At 45.4% G+C, this 16,030-nt stretch overlaps 1 protein-coding gene across 8 annotated transcripts in view; it reads right to left on the reverse strand.

Annotated features, from left to right (window-relative positions):
• AK9 (adenylate kinase 9) overlaps positions 1-16,030 on the reverse strand; it is a 212,832-nt gene that overhangs the window by 107,455 nt on the left and 89,347 nt on the right. The window contains exons 22-23 of one of the 8 annotated variants that reach the window (XR_006577999.1): positions 6,857-6,966; positions 142-258 (exon numbers count right to left, since the gene is read on the reverse strand). The exons of the other annotated variants lie outside the window; for them this stretch is intronic. The gene's annotated coding sequence lies outside the window, so the exon portion shown is untranslated. Of the gene's footprint in view, positions 1-141; positions 259-6,856; positions 6,967-16,030 lie in introns of those variants that run through there. 8 annotated transcript variants of the gene reach the window in all.

A 16,030-nucleotide genomic window follows, 5' to 3' on the forward strand; every position in this document is an offset into this window, starting at 1 on the left:
GGAGGGTGGGAAGGTATGGGTGAACTGAACTGCAACGTGTAGCCCAGTGGCATAGCAAGGTTCTAACATCAGGGGGAGTGAACACATAAAAAAATGCGCCACCCGACATCAAATTACTAATTACATACTTTTAAATTTGTTATACATATTTATTTGTACTTAAAATAAAAACACAAGAATGATCCAGCCACGGAAGGGTTTGCACAGCCAGCATGTCACAGGAGAACTTTAGATTTTACTTAGATATACTTTAGATTCCTGAAAGTAAATGACAGAATACAGTAGTTTATAATTGTCACAGGTTTAAAAAAAATACTGGCTATTTTTTCCAGTTACTAATTTTATTTTAAAATCAATGAAATGCACTTTTATTTATAAAAGATCATAATACCAAAGCCACCAAAAACGCATGACAAATACAAGTTTTATGAGAATTGGTGAGCAAAGATCTTATAGCTCTTCAGGGTTGGACAAAGCAGTAATTTCCCTTAAAGTAGCTTTATTCATGGCGGGGGTGAGGGTTAAACAAAAGACATCTCTATGACACAGGTTGGCAGTCTAACATTTTTGAAACACCGAGTACTGAAAGTTAGGGTTTTTAACGAATTTAAGCTGTACACACACACGCGCACACACCATCACCACCACCACCAACAAAAAACAAACCTCTTCCTGCTTTCCTATCACCAGTTCTGTTACCACAGGAATGAAATCTAGACATCCCGTAATATAACTAGTTCCACATTGTTCTTCAAACCTCAGATCAGAGAAATGCAGCTTTGCATTTGAGATACTGTATGACTGTAGTACATTTTGCACTGCCTGCATCTACACTGATATCAGGAGAAGAGAAGAGGACAAGACTGTCCCTAGCATATATGGTTTAAAAAAAAAAAAGGCGAGACACACCCACCCACTATCAATGCAACAAGAAGGGAGAACAGTAGCTGGGGCCAAGAAATGCAATGAAACCCTCCTGTACCCACAGCTGATATCTGAAAAGCATCAGTCACTCTGCAGATCAAAGAAAGAAAGAACAGCCAGTATTGACAGATAGGATCCTTATGACCTATATAGGAGAAGAGTATCAGAGGGGTAGCCATGTTAGTCTGGATCTGTAAAAGCAGCAAAGAGTCCTGTGGCACCTTATAGACTAACAGACATTTTGGAGCATGAGCTTTCGTGGGTGAATACCCACTTGCATCCGACGAAGTGGGTATTCACCCACGAAAGCTCATGCTCCAAAACGTCTGTTAGGCTATAAGGTGCCACAGGACTCTTTGCTGCCTATATAGGAGAAGTGAACTTTCTAAGTAAACTGTAGCAGTTTCCCAACAGAGTTTTCTTATGGATTTATTTATTAAGCAAAAATTAAGATTAGGAGTCTGATTTAAATTATGTAAATTTTCAGTTTTAGTTAACTATTGCAGCTACTTTTATTTTACTCCTGCCTTCATAAAAAGCGACAGAGTTATAACAGATAATTACAAAGACTAAAGTACGTGCTTTAATATAATTAGGACCGGGCCACCCAAGATGAAAATTACACCATGAAAGAGTCCTACAACCAGGTATTTGAGGCCAATCTCTTTATCAATGGAATCCTCAACCAAAATGTGAGGAAGGAGACGAGTACACCCTCTAACTTTTGACAATAATTCAAGGTCAGCCAGCCACCAAGAAGACCAGCACCATTCATATTCTGGTTTTGGATAAAACACCTGATCTTGCCTATATCACAGAAACCTTCTTCCCTCCAAGCCTACATCCCACTACACCCTTTAGCAATAAAGTAACCATTAAACAAGTTCTGAACCAGTAGTCTTTCTTCTCAATTTAGTTTTAACAAAAAAAGCTGCAACGTAAGTAGCTATGGTAGATGACAGTGCAACTACTATGTATCAGTGCGGGAAAAGTGTGCTAGTAATGTCCTGGATATACTGGTCTGTTAAGTGTAATTGCTTTTAATATGCTAATGCAAACACTGTAATAGAGTATTAATGTCCCAATGTACTGTAGCTTGTTTTAACTTATCGTAATACTAGAAGTGATGCATGTGAAAAGTGTCTTAAAAGCTGATATTACAGCAGTGATATTCCCAAGCCAGCATGCATAGGGCTGGGGGTGGGGAAGGGGAGTGCATCTAGGTCAGGGGTAGGCAACCTATGGCACACGTGCCGAAGGCGGCAAGCAAGCTGATTTTCAGTGGCACTCACACTGCCTGGATCCTGGCCACCGGTCCGGGGGGCTCTGCATTTTAATTTAATTTTAAATGAAGCTTCTTAAACATTTTAAAAATCTTATTTACTTTACATACAACCAGGGCCGGCTCTAGACCCCAGCGCGCCAAGTGCACGCGTGGGGCGGCATTTTGCCGGCAGGGTGGCAGGCGGCTCCGGCGGACCTTCCGCAGTCATGCCTGCGGGAGGTCCACTGGAGCCGCGGGACAGCGGACCTCCTGCAGGCATGACTGTGGAGGATCCGTTGGTCCCACGGCTCCGGCGGACCTTCCGCAGGCATGACTGCGGACGCTCCACCGGAGCCACGGACCAGCGGCCCCGGTCCCGCTCAGCCGCGGGACCGGCGCCCGGCAGCGCATCCCCTGCGACGTGCTGCCCTGCTTGGGGCGGCCAGATTCTTAGAGCCGCCCCTGCATACAACAATAGTTTAGTTATATATTATAGACTTATAGAAAGAGACCTTCTAAAAATGTTAAAATGTATTACTGGCACGCAAAACCTTAAATCAGAGTGAATAAATGAAGACTCGGCACACCACTTCTGAAAGGTTGCCGACCCCTGATCTAGGTATAAGTAACATCTCTCACACCAAACAGGAACTTTTCCACAGTTCATTGCAATTTGGAAATGTGATTATTATACCTTGTCTTACAAACACCAAACACCATTACATATGCACAAGGTCAATAATTCCCCTCCCCATATATACAGAGGGTGGACGAAAGGAAGTATCCCTATGATTTGGGGTATGTTTACACTGGAAAAGGGAAGTGTAATTTCTGGCTCATGTAGACATACTCGTGCTAGCGCTGATCAAGCTAGTGTGCTAAAAATAGAAATGGAGCCACAGTGGTGCAAGAGGATAGCCATCCTGAGCTGGAGGATTCTGAAGGGCTTGGGGTCTAGCAGAATTGTGACATAGAGAGCAAGAGCCACAGCCTTTTGGATAGGAAGGGATTGGTGCAGAACCCAAGGCTTTGCCAGACACTCAAGGTGGAAGAGGTCTGTGCAAGGCCCGAGCATGCCCTCCCTCATCAGGAGGCAGAAGCCATACCCCCCTCCCCACCCAACTCTCTGCTCCTCCAAGGAGACCTCCAGTAAGAACAGGGGAGAGCAGACTGTTTCTAAAGGTAACAAATGTAGACAAAAAATAAAGGCCCAAAAGGCTTTTTTAAACATCTTGAGGCAGCAGGAAGGGCCCAGCCCTTCCCTTCCCTCGCCTCTCTTCCCTGGCACTGCGTGTTGTGGGAGAGGGAGGCAGCTTGAAAACATTTTAAAAAACACCTTCAAAACTAAATCAACCTATCAAGAAGTCCAGGCTGCAGACAGCACCAAGCACAGTGCAACTCAGTGATGCCCTCAGTGGGGCATCTCTGCGGCAGTCAAAGAGAGCTGAGACTGGAAAAAGCAAGATGCAGAATGACTGAGTACCCAGGACACAGGCTCTGGGGATGGCACTAGTTCCCAACTGGGAGGGGAGGTGGGGTTAAGAGCAGAAACAAGGTCTGGAGAGCAGCATCTTTCCCGAACTCTCCTAGCCCCCTGCAAAGCTGGGCTTCCACTGCCTATGGGAGGAAGGGCTCCATCAGGGGAACTCCTTCCACTACATAAACTTAGCCGTCTCTGCTGGGCCCCAGGCTGGGAGGGACAGGGGAGGGTGCTGCTAAGGGGTGGCACTGCCATGGCAGTGACAAAGGTGGGCCCTCAGCCCTTTTCCTGCCCCCCTCCACCCCGCAGGATCACACAGCCTCGTAAAAGCAAGAAGGTAAATAAAAAAAGGTGCTATATAAAAGCTGTGGCCCAAGGTTCCAGCCCATGTGGCCAGCACACAATGAGCAGAGCCCAGCTGGTGCTATAGGCCAGCAGTTCTCAAACTGGGGGTCAGGACCCCTCAGGGGGTCATGAGGTTACTACATGGGGGGTTGTGATCTGTTAGCCTCCACCCCAAACCCCACTTTGCATCCATCATTTATAATGGTGTTAAATATATAAAAAAGTGTTTTTAATTTATAAGGGGGGTCACACTCAGAGGCTTGCTATGTGAACGGGGTCACCAGTACAAAAGTTTGAGAACCACTGCTATAGACTAAGGGCTGACTCAGCAGATCCAGGGTTCATCTTGGTGGACAGAGCTCATCCATGTCGCTGCTTGGGGGCCACAAAGCCCCACTCCTGCTACCAGTCCTTGGAGTTCAGCCATGGAGGCAGCTGCCAGTGGGTGTGGTCACAGTGCTGGGACTGTCCCCATGACCAATCCCCTCCAGGCAGGGGCGGCTCCAGGCACCAGCACACCAAGCGCGTGCCTGGGGTGGCAAGCCACAGGGGGTGCTCTGTCAGTCGCCGTGAGGGCGGCAGGCAGGCTGCCTTCGGTGGCATGCCTGTGGAGGGTCCGCTGGTCCCGCGGCGGACCTCCCGCAGGCTGCCGCCGAATCCGCGGGACTAGGGACCTCCCGCAGGCAAGCCGCCGAAGGCAGCCTGCCTGCCGTGCTTGGGGCGGCAAAATACCTAGAGCTGCCCCTGCCTCCAGGCAGTTCCATGTACAGGCTCAGTTCCCCAGCAGTACAGCAGAGCATGCTCTCCCACACAGGTACACAGATCAGGCTCTCCCGCAGCTGCATTGTCAGTTATCTAACCCCCTGCGTTCCTTGACACCCCCCAAGACCCTTGCCCCATCCACCCCCTTCCCTGTCCCCTGACTGCCCCCTGCCACCTCATTCAACCCCTCCTCTCATTCCTGATGACCCCCCGGAATCCCTGCCCCTTTCAACCACCCCTTCTCCCTGTCCCCTGACCGCCCCTGGAAACCCTGACCGTCCCTGGAACCTCTGACCCTAACTGCCCCCTGCTGCTCCATCCAACCCCCCCTCCTTCCCCCAGGACCCCTGCCCCCATTCAACCCCCTGGTCCCTGAGCAGAGTCAGCCATGGAGGTAGCGTCACTTTTTTCCCCACAGTGAATATAAACAAGTCAAAATACCAAACACAACTATCTGATGCACACCTTGCTGCAATCCTGAAGGTTTCAGCTGCTCAGTTGCTGAGGCCAAACATCAACAAACTGACAGAACTGAAGCGTTGCCAGGTGTCTGGCAAACACTAAAAACTCTCTGGCAGGCAAAAAATTGTATAAAGTTGTATGACAGTTTTATTATTTAGAAGAAATTCGAAATAAAAATACAATATAAATGTTTTCTTTTCTGAACACCATCTTCAGTGACATTATTGGCCCGCTGGGAGGATTTGAGGACTGGCACTGGCTCTAAGGTAAATTGAGTTTGAGACCCCTGGTATAGAGTAAGAGTAAGACTCATTTGTTTGTACAGAGAAAAGAGACACCTATATCATGCTGAATTTGATCAAACTGTATGGAACCCTTGTGCTATAAGAATTGGGACACATGGAATGGCCATGTGCCAAGCTCTCTCAAGAGGACTGACTTTAGAAGATCAGAAGATGTGTAACAAACATTCCATGTATTAAAAGGGCACCAGTGTCCAATGCAGTGATCTGCTGCGAAGTACCAGTGGGCTGTTCCATAAGCCTAGAAGGCACTCTCTCCATGAATTGACAGTCCAGTCAAAGTGCCAAGGAAGCACTGAAGAGCCACTCAAAGAAGCACCTAAGTTCTATGTGCCAGTCATACTATACTATGCAGTAAGGTAAGAAGATGTCTTCTGCAACTCTTAATACTGTATACTGGGAGACTGAGCTCTCTATGAACCAAGAGAGAGTCTTATCTTGTACCAAGAATGTGCCTCGCTCTCCATGAACTAAAGAGGTCCTGATCCCTTCACGGAGAAGTCTGATTAAGCTGGCAAGCTATTGAGCATGGAAGGTGCACCAAGCGGTCCAAACTCTATTGACCTCTAAGCACCAGAAAAGTCTCCAAAGCTCCATGCATCAGCTGTGCTATTTTGAGGAAGTACTGAGACCTGCATGCAAAGAGCTCATTAGTCAACACACTGAACTGACGAACTCTGACAAGAGAATATCAAACTCCAAAGAGAAAATAAAGTCAGGGAAGTTCCATTTGTCATAGGCGTCAAATGACAAACTCAAGAGACAGGCTTCACCAATAGATTACTGATTTTGGTGCTGTATAAGTAAGATAGACACACAGACAAAAAAATAAAACAGATTGAAAAGAAGTGAGTCCAGGAGGTGTCAGCTTCCTCAGCATTACTTGGAATGTGCCAAGTTCTATTAGAGATGCTGATGGCCACTGAAGTGGAGTGATGTTATGCTTCATGAAGATACAGACAGCTAGGTGTTCATAGCAACCTCCCTCAACATTTAATTTACAGAATGAGAGGAGACGACTAAAATAATTTTAACTCAACCACTGAGACTTATTGTAGGGCACCTAACTGAGGATGTTGTTCATAACCCTTCACATTCCTAAGTCTGGTGGCAGAGCTGCTGCCCATTGCCAAAATACTGTGGGTACAGATATTCGCAAGGTAATATATGTATGTAATCCATATTTCTGGCATAGGAAGAAGGGCTGAAAGGTGCATTGAGGAGCAGAAAACACTGCTTTGAGACTGGGCAAAGCTGTTCTCTGCAGCTCCCACCCTTTTCTAGGCTGCTCTGAAGCCTCCAAAACAAGCCACTTACCTGCCTGCAGGTAGAAGAGAGTCTTCTTTTTCTCTTCCAGGGAAGAGAAAGTGAGCAGGGGTTGAACAGTCTCCAGATAGAGGAAGAAAGCTCCAGTTTAGGTTATTAAGCTAGCAAGCAAACACAAGATAAATATTGAACTAAGAAAACATTCAATGTATGAAGAAGCAGGGAGGATCAAATACTGTACCGTATAAACAAAATACTGATACTAAGTGAAACATTGAAAAGGAGTCTAAATTGCATATGATTTGAGATGTTACAGAAAACAACATCTCTTCAATTCAAAACTCAAAATGGAATGAGTCCATTGAGCTATATGAATTGGGATAGCATCCTTCCCATGCCCAAAAGCTTGTTTTAATAACAGAGATTGACAGTTTATATGGATGCTGCCTGATATAAATATTCATGTTCAGGCAAAGCTTCTGAAAGATTATTAATGTATTTAAAACTATTTTAAAACTGATGATAACTTTGTCCCAGATTAACTCTGTAAAGGGATATTGAAACAGGATGCAAAGATATCATCTGCAACCAGACATTACAGGCAGGAGTTATTTGACAAACCAAATAAGTATATACTTACTAGATGCTTTATGCATTTGACTTCCAATAGGACTGAGGTTTTTATGTCACTGAGGTACTTTTGAAAATTTTACTCTATGTCTATTTCCCCAAGTACTTATACGGTATGTCTACAGAAGAGCTGGAATTTGTCAATTCTAGCTCCAGGTGACATATCCATACTAGCATGGTAAAAACAGAAGTGTAGCCACAGTGGTGCAAGCAGCATAAGGGGCTAGCCAACCCAGTATGATCTCATAAGTATCTACTCAGGGCCGCTTGCCCCACCTGCTGCTTGTGCTGCTGTGCCTGCATATCTATTTTTAGCACCCTAGTTCCATTTATACTTTCCAGCTCCAATGAAGAGATACCCTGCAGCTAGAAGGTGTAATTCTTAGCACAGGTAAACGTACAAGCACTAGTGCCTAAAAATAGCACCTAAAAATAGTGAGCTAGTGCCTAAAATAGACACATGGCCATCGCGGAATTGGCAGCAGTTCTGGCTAGCTGCTGGAGTAGGTACCCAGGGGGCTGGACAGCATTGAATTCAGGTGGCCACTGCAGCCACACTGCTGTTTTAGGTGCTAACTTGAGCAGAGCTACAGTGTGATTGTCTACATGTGCTGGAAATGACATCTCCCAGCTGCTATGTAGACATACCTATAGACTCAGTAAGAGACATGCAGACATAAATAAGTGTCCTGTATATTATTAACTGGTTTACCTTTTCTTTTAAAATATGATGTATTTGAACAAATTAGGCCAATTGACACTGGTGTTACTGTTGACTACAATGGGTACAAACCAGGAGTTAATGTGGCCTGATGAGTTTATAGAAATTGTAATTACTGAAGTACACATTTATTCACAAGAGACACCAAACGAGCATCACAGAGTGCTAGACTCTTTTCTTGACAACATTTAAGTTTGCATTTTTACATGATGGCTTTTATAAAAAATGAGCTGTGCACATACAATTATTTTTTTCCTATAAAAACATGTCACATGGGACTAGGGTTGTAGTCAATGTGCCTGAGAGACATAAAAGTGAAATAAAACAGATGTCAGGCTGAGAGCAGCATGACTGAAGTGTTTTGATGAGTCAGTATTTGATTATGGAAATAAAATGTAGCCATGGGAAAAAAACAATTTTCTCTAAATAAGGGCTTATCATGTGTTTACAGCAGAAGTGTATTGACATGATTACTTCTCTCATGAATAGTTGTTTTGATGTTCTCAATTATTTAAATGTAAGTCAGATGATCACAACCAAGACTTACTTTTTTATGTCAGATGCAGATATTACAGAGACTAGAAGTCTTTTATATTTAACATTTTAGAAATGCTTCATTGTTGGCAAAAAACATCTGTTTTATAAAATCTTTGTAAAACAATCTGGTGGGATGGTTTTTTAAATTAGTGTGATTTTTTTACAGTGTGACAAGACTGGCAGATTTTTTGTTTTAAGAGTGAGAATTAGAAAGTAAGTGAAATATCAGCTAATCAAACAATGAAGAAAATATTTGAATCCTAGATATCTGATTGACACTAATGCTATCTTCATAAATTAGCACTTGTTGCCTGTGGGAACAACAAAATAAATGCCAGACTGGATAATAAAAGACTGTATTATGATGGACAATCATAGAAATATAGGGCTGGTAGGGACCTCCAGGTGTAATCTAGTCCAGCCCCCTGAACTGAGGCAGGACCAAGTATTCCTAGACCATCCCTGACAGGTGTTTGTCTAACCTGCTCTTAAAAACCTCCAACAATGGGGACTCTACAATCTCCCTTGGAAGCCTATTTCAGTACTTAACTAACCTTATAGTTAGAAGCTTTTTCCTAATATCTAACCTAGATCTCCCTTGCTGTAGATCAAGCCTGTTACTTCTTGTCCTACCTTCAGTGGACATGGAGAACAATTGATCAGCAACCTCTGTATAACAGCCCTTAACATATCTGAAGACTTATGTCATCCATTGGTCTTCTTTTCTTGAGACTAAACATGTCCAGTTTTTTAACCTTTCCTCATAGGTAAGATTTTCTAAACCTTTTTGTTGCTTTCCTCTTAACTGTCCCCAATTTATTCACATGTTGCCTAAAGTATGGCACCCCAAACTTGACCAGCTGAGGCCTCACCAGTGCCAAGTAGAGTGAAGCAATTGCATCCCCTATCTTACATATGACATTCCTGTTAATGAATCCTGGAACAATATTAGCCTTTTTTCGCTACTACATCACATTCTTGGGTCATACTCAATTTGTGATCCACTATAAACCCCAGACCTTTTTCAGCAGCACTACTGTCTGGCCAATTATGACCCATTTTGTAGTTGTGCATTTGATTTTTCCTTCCTAAATGTAGTATTTTGCATTTGTCTTTACTGAATTTCAACTTGTAGATTTCAAGCAATTCTCCAATTTTTCAAGTTTGTTTTGAATTCTAATCCTGTGCTCCCAGCTGCTTGCAACCTCTTTCAGTTTGGCGTCATCTGCAAATTTCACAAGCATACTCTTCACTCCGTTATCTAAGTCATTAATTAAAATGTTGAATAGTGCAGGGCCAGGACAGACCCTTGCGAGACCCCACTAGATATGCCCTCCTAGTTTGACAGCAAACTATTGATAACTACTTTTAGAGTATGGTCTTTTGACCAGTTACGCACCCACCATTTAGTAATTTAATCTAGACCACGTTGCCTTAGTTTGCTTATCAGAATGACACATACAACTATGTCAAAAGCCTTACTAAAATCAAGATAATCTTAATCTTCTTTATAACTGCTCCAGGATGAGTTTCCGAGAAACTGCCAAACCCTAACTGGTTTTGAGCTTGGCCTATTAACCATTGCCTAACCAACCTGGAGTGCTTTGTCTTTCAAGCATGATAGGATTTAAACAAATATAGTTTACTTTACATTAATTTTTTTGAATTCACAGAGAGTTTTTTCATGGACAAACTTTTCACTCAGCTCCACCCAGGATGAAGGCCCCATGTTCTGTGCTGCAAGCTAGAAATCAATAACATGGCACTCTGTTGTGGCAAACTAGTGGCAATGGAGTTGTAGCATACATGGAGTTCTACCCTGGCAACTCCCCAGGCTGCAGGCCTTGTGCAAGGCCCAAAGAAGGTACTGGGGCTGCAGAGGTGAAGTCTGGGCTTAGGCAGAGGCAGCTAGTCTGACTCCCTTGCCAATGATGAGTGGCCTTTACAGTCTGCAGTCTGCCCTAGTGAGAGGGGGCTAGATGATGACTGGCAGTAGCCACTGAGGCACGGTGGGTTAAGAGGGTTGTGGGTTTCCCTGGGAGGGGAGACCCAGAGTGTGGAGTTACTGCTGGGGCAGAACCCTGAGGAAAAGGGCACCGGGGTCTGGGAGGGACACGGGGCCTGAGGCAGGTGAGACATCAGCCGGCCAGTAGAGGGCGCTCTGAAGCTGGTGAAGAGCTAATTCCTATGACAACCAGCTGGAAGCGCCACGCTGACGAGTCTTGGCTTCACTACATCTGGAAACTCAAAATATGGTTTCCACAGCAACTGTAACTCAACCACACTACACATATATTAAGGCATGAAAGTGATCAGAATATAAAATACTACCATACAGTACATATGGACTGAGTTACTTTTATTGAAGGAACCATAAAGAGAGGTTACTTGCCTTACAGTAACTGGAGTTCTTAGAGATGCTTTTATCTGCATGGATCTTAATGAAGGTGTGCATGCATGAGCCCAGAATATTTTACCAAGAAGTATCTATTGGAGCTGTGCCTGTGCCCTATATGCCTTCATGCCCCCTGTAGCAAGGGCACACGCACAGCTCCAATAGATACTCAGTTCCTTCACCCATATGAAAAATCCAGGTAAGGACTCTGTATCAGTTACTCCTGGGGAAATTCTGTGCCACTGTGCACATGCAGAATTCATATCTTGCACAGAATTTTTTTTTCCTCAGCAGAAAATACATTCTGCTGGAAAGTGCTGCAGTTAAACCTTTTGTCCACCAGGGACACTATTGTGCCAGAACAAAGAGCAGCTGCTCCCAATGGGGGCAGCCCCAGACACGGATAGGAAAGAGAAGAGGCTGTGTTCCTCACAGCGCCCTGCCCAGGGGGCCAGGTCAGAAGGCATGGGATATGGGGGAACGGACAGTGTGGGGCACATAAAACTGCTGGGGGGGGTGGTCACAGAATGGGGTTCAGAAGGGCTAGTGGGGGAACAGACTGGGACAGGGGCTAAATAGCAGGGAGGTGCAGGAACATATGGGGATGGGGGGAAAAGATGTGCAGGGACACAGGGGACAGGGGTGGCTGAAAGGGGGCAAGGACACACAGGGGTAGAGAGGAGGGAGTACAGAGACATGGGGGAGGGGGTGGCTGAATGGGAGCACAGGGTCACATAAGGATGGGGGAGGGGTGCAGGGATATATGGCGGATGGGTGCTGAATGGGGGTGCAGAGACACATGGGACCAGGGGCAGATGTGCCTGACTGAATGAGGAAGGCTAGGGGTCAGCCAGGGTCTGCATGGGGGGATCCCTAACAATCCCTCCCCACCAAAAAACCTGATCAATACTTTTCCTGCCCACACCCCAACAACTCTCCCACTTCACATCCAGCCTCCTTCCCAGCAATTACTTCCCTTTTCCTCAGCTCTTTCATTACCTCTGACTCCCCCCAAGCCTTTGCACTGCTTCTAGGGGGTGGGGGAAATATGTTTCTGTACTGTAGCAAACAGGTCTGTTGAGGGAACTCCCCATTTTAGGAATACCCAGTATAGAACAGAATCTTTTAACTCTCATTCATGAGTAATGGAGCTCTTCCTGCTCAGCTGATCTAGCAAATAATTCTGGGTACCCAGGAGATGGAAAGCTATTAGCCCAACCCAATGTTGGATGCGCCAGTCCCATAGGTATATTGATTCCTGACAGAAGGGGATGATCTCACTCCCCCTTGATTGTTTATATACTGTATAGGTGTATTGCCCTTTATGTTTTAGGTAGTGGGCCCCTGAAGGAGAGGCAGAAATGCCTTGCAGGTTAGACTAACAACCTTGAGCTTTTGTACATTTATGTGTAACCAAGACTCTGCCTTGGACTACTTACCCTGAATTTGAAGAAAACCCAAGTATACCCCCCATCATAGCTTGGATATTGTGATGGGGCATGACTCACCACTGTGGCACCTCCTGCTGGCTGTCCTGGGAATAAGCTTAGTCCACCCGTGCACCCTCCTCTCGTGACATCTCACTGCCGTTACTTCTACTCCAGGATGCGAATTGTCCCAATGACCACAGTCTGTTCTCCCACCTTCTGGAGGAACCACAGTCCACTGTCCAGGCTCTTCCTCAGTGGCCAATGGGGATGGGAGGGAGGACAACGTGGGCCCACTCATTACTCTGGGTCCCAGCCCAGGGACCCTGTAGATGGCAGCCACGTGCTGTGTCCCCTCCAATCCCACAGTCTACTTCCCTGGGCCACTTTCCTGCAGCTCCAGCACCTTCTCCGCCCTTGTCTCAGGGCCTCAGCATGCCCACAGTCAGCCAGGAGCTCGCTCTCACTCCCTGATCCTGCCCAGCACTGCTCTGTCCAAGTTGCTAGCTGATCTCTATCTGCAAGGCAGCCAGTCCTCCTCCCTCTTCAAGCTCCAAGGAGTGACTGAACTGCTTTGCCCTGCAGCTCTTCTTAAATGGGCCTGCCCGGCCCTGATTGGCTGCTCCTCATAGCCCTCACCAAATTGGCTGTCTCCTGCACAGTCTCCCATGGGTCCTCCCAATTGGCTGCATGTTGCGCAGCCTCCCTAGGGTTTTATTAACCCTTTATGGGCTAGTGTGGGGCAGATGCCCCATCACAGATGCATTCAACACCAGAGGCTCAGGAAGTCCAAGCTGTGCCTGATTGGCTGAAACGGACCTTAACCAACCTTAGGAGAGGACAGAGGTTTAACCTTGAATACAGGGTCATATTATGTCCATATTGCCATGCGCCGCAGCAAACTCAGGAACACTTTTATTGAGGTTTTTGGATGGGAAAGGAGGTTTGAAATGATATGAGTCATACAAAATCTGCTTGGCTATCAACTCAGCCTTGACCCTTGGCTCTGGGCCCTAACTACCGACTCTGGCTTAACCTTTTCCAGGCCAACCATCTGTGTCTTTAACTACTAGACTTGTTTGCCCAAGCCTTAGTCCCTGACATGTGATGCCATAAAAGTAGAAACCAAGATACTTGAGACCTGTCCAAAGCATAAGATCTACAACAAGAGGGGCTCCTTTGTAAATCCCCTTCAGGCACCAAACAAAGAATGAAGAGAAAATCTAGAAGGATTTCTATTGCCATAAGATGAAGAAGAAGCAGATGAGCAGAACTTCTCCATTAGTGGTACAGACTTCTGAGGTGTTACCACAGAATGAGTAAGTCCAGACTCCAGTCTCTGAGACACCAATGCCAGTATAATAGAAGATGGTTGCAGGAAGGTTTTCATAATCTGTACCCTTATTTCTGGTTTCAGAACTGACAGAGCTCACAGAAATCGGAGAAGCATCTAGGAGAGGAGGCGCTGGTTCTGGGGAAATCACTATGTCCACAGAAGTTGTAAAAAGAGTCTGAGTTGCAATAGGAGTGGGTACCAGTGCAGTTGGTACCAAGCTCAATTCAATGTAGAAATCTCAGATGAAGGGACCTTCACAATAGAACATGGTACCAACAAATCAGTAATAGTACCATTATCCCCAGTACTGAAGTAGCAGTGTTGGTCAATGAGGATTATCAACTTGGTACCGAAGCAGAATAGCAAGTTTACATAATTCCAAAGAGATATGGTGCTGATCTGCCTTATAAGGAGTCAGTTTGGAAACATCAGAAACATGAGACTTAGATTTCTTCTTAACTGGTGAGATAGTGTTTGGCATCAAGCATTCCTTTGCCTGCTTTGAGCACCAGCAGCCACTGACTGACCCAAGGATGATAAAAGGGAAGGGAAGGCTAAGCATGATTTTAAGAATCATGAAATCTCTTAGAGCCAGAAGATCTACCAGCTCCCAATGTAACATCTCTGGTAGCCAGAATATGGGTAGATACTAGCTCCAATACAGCAGACTGGTTCCATGGAGGAACTCCAGAGTCGGATACACTTTTCATTGATTTTTCCATAAGAAATACCTTTAAATGGGCACTGAGAGCTCTCTTAGAGAAAGATTTGAAATTTGAATGCTTTTCCACAGTATGCGACTTCCCTAAACAAAAGAGACATCTAACATGTCCATCATGCATGGGCATAGCTGATTCACAAATAAGGCAGATCTTAAAACCCAGAGATCAAGACTCAGCCCATGATGTGCAGCCCAGTACCAAGGGGAGAATCAAAGAAAAAAAATTGTTTTTTCCCCCACTAGTCACCAAATACAATTTTAATGAATAAAAAACCCAACCAAACAAATAAAACCCCTATCCTAACCTGAACTAAGATACAACAAGGAAGCAGATGGACACTGTGTAGCTCTGTCATGCTGTCATGGGCAGTAAAAGGAACTGAATGGTGGCTGGGGCTGCTCCACCCTTTATGCCCTTTCTGTAGGGGTGTAAAGGGGTACACTCACTGCAAGGGTGCCTCCTTCTGGCTGCTCTGGGACTTAGCTGCTTCCAGGTCTGATTCCCTCTTCTGCCACTCATTCGTGCACCCTGCTGCCTCCCTCTGTCCACTTTTTCTTCATGACTTGGCCTGCTGGCCAGGTCACTATAGTTCTCCCCTTCCAGGGTAGCAGAGTCCTATTGGACAACTGTCTGAGGCAGTCTTCTGCTCCACTGCCCAAGGCTATGCCACTTCCCAAGTGGCTGGTAGGGGAACCCAGGCCCACCCTTTACTCTGGGTTCCAGGCCAGGGATCCATAACTAGCAACTGTGTCTCCAAGACCCCACTCCTACTTCCCTGGACTCCTTCCTATATCTTCTAGCTCCCTTCTCTCTGGATTTACCAGACCAAACTCACTCCTCCCAGGGAGTGACTGCAGACTACTTCCACTGCAGTCCCCTTCTGTTGCCAACTTCATGGCTTTATATCAGCTCTGCTTGTTCCTTCTCAGCTGGGCTCCATCATCAATTTGACTTTCATATGTAGGCCTTCCCCCACGTGCGGCCTGTCAGGTTAATTACCATAATTTAACCTGCTCTGCCTTGTGTGAGGTGGACACCCCATAACAGGGGGCATGAAGACAGCCCCAAAAGACACAGCTAGCTAAAAGATTCCAGGCTTGCATGCACAAGGCAAAAATATCTACAGTGGGATCCATGTGGATAAATACTTGAAGAACTCTGAATTTTCTGATTTTATTAATCTACATTTTTTTCTGTTTAATATACACTACAATATATATTTATGTTTTCAATTAACTTCAAAATTCAGGGAAGGAAGAATATAGTACTAGATTGAGTCAGGGTATGTCTACACTACGAAATTAGATTGATTTTATAGAAGTCAATTTTTAGAAATCAATTTCATACAGTCGATTGCGTATGTCCCCACTAAGCACATTAAGTCAGAGGAGTGCATCCTCACAACCATGGCTATCATCGACTTATGGAGCAGTGCACTGTAGGTAGCTATCCCACAG

The sequence above is a fragment of the Mauremys mutica genome, chromosome 3 (assembly GCF_020497125.1).
Source record: "Mauremys mutica isolate MM-2020 ecotype Southern chromosome 3, ASM2049712v1, whole genome shotgun sequence".
Taxonomy (NCBI): Eukaryota; Metazoa; Chordata; order Testudines; family Geoemydidae; genus Mauremys; species Mauremys mutica.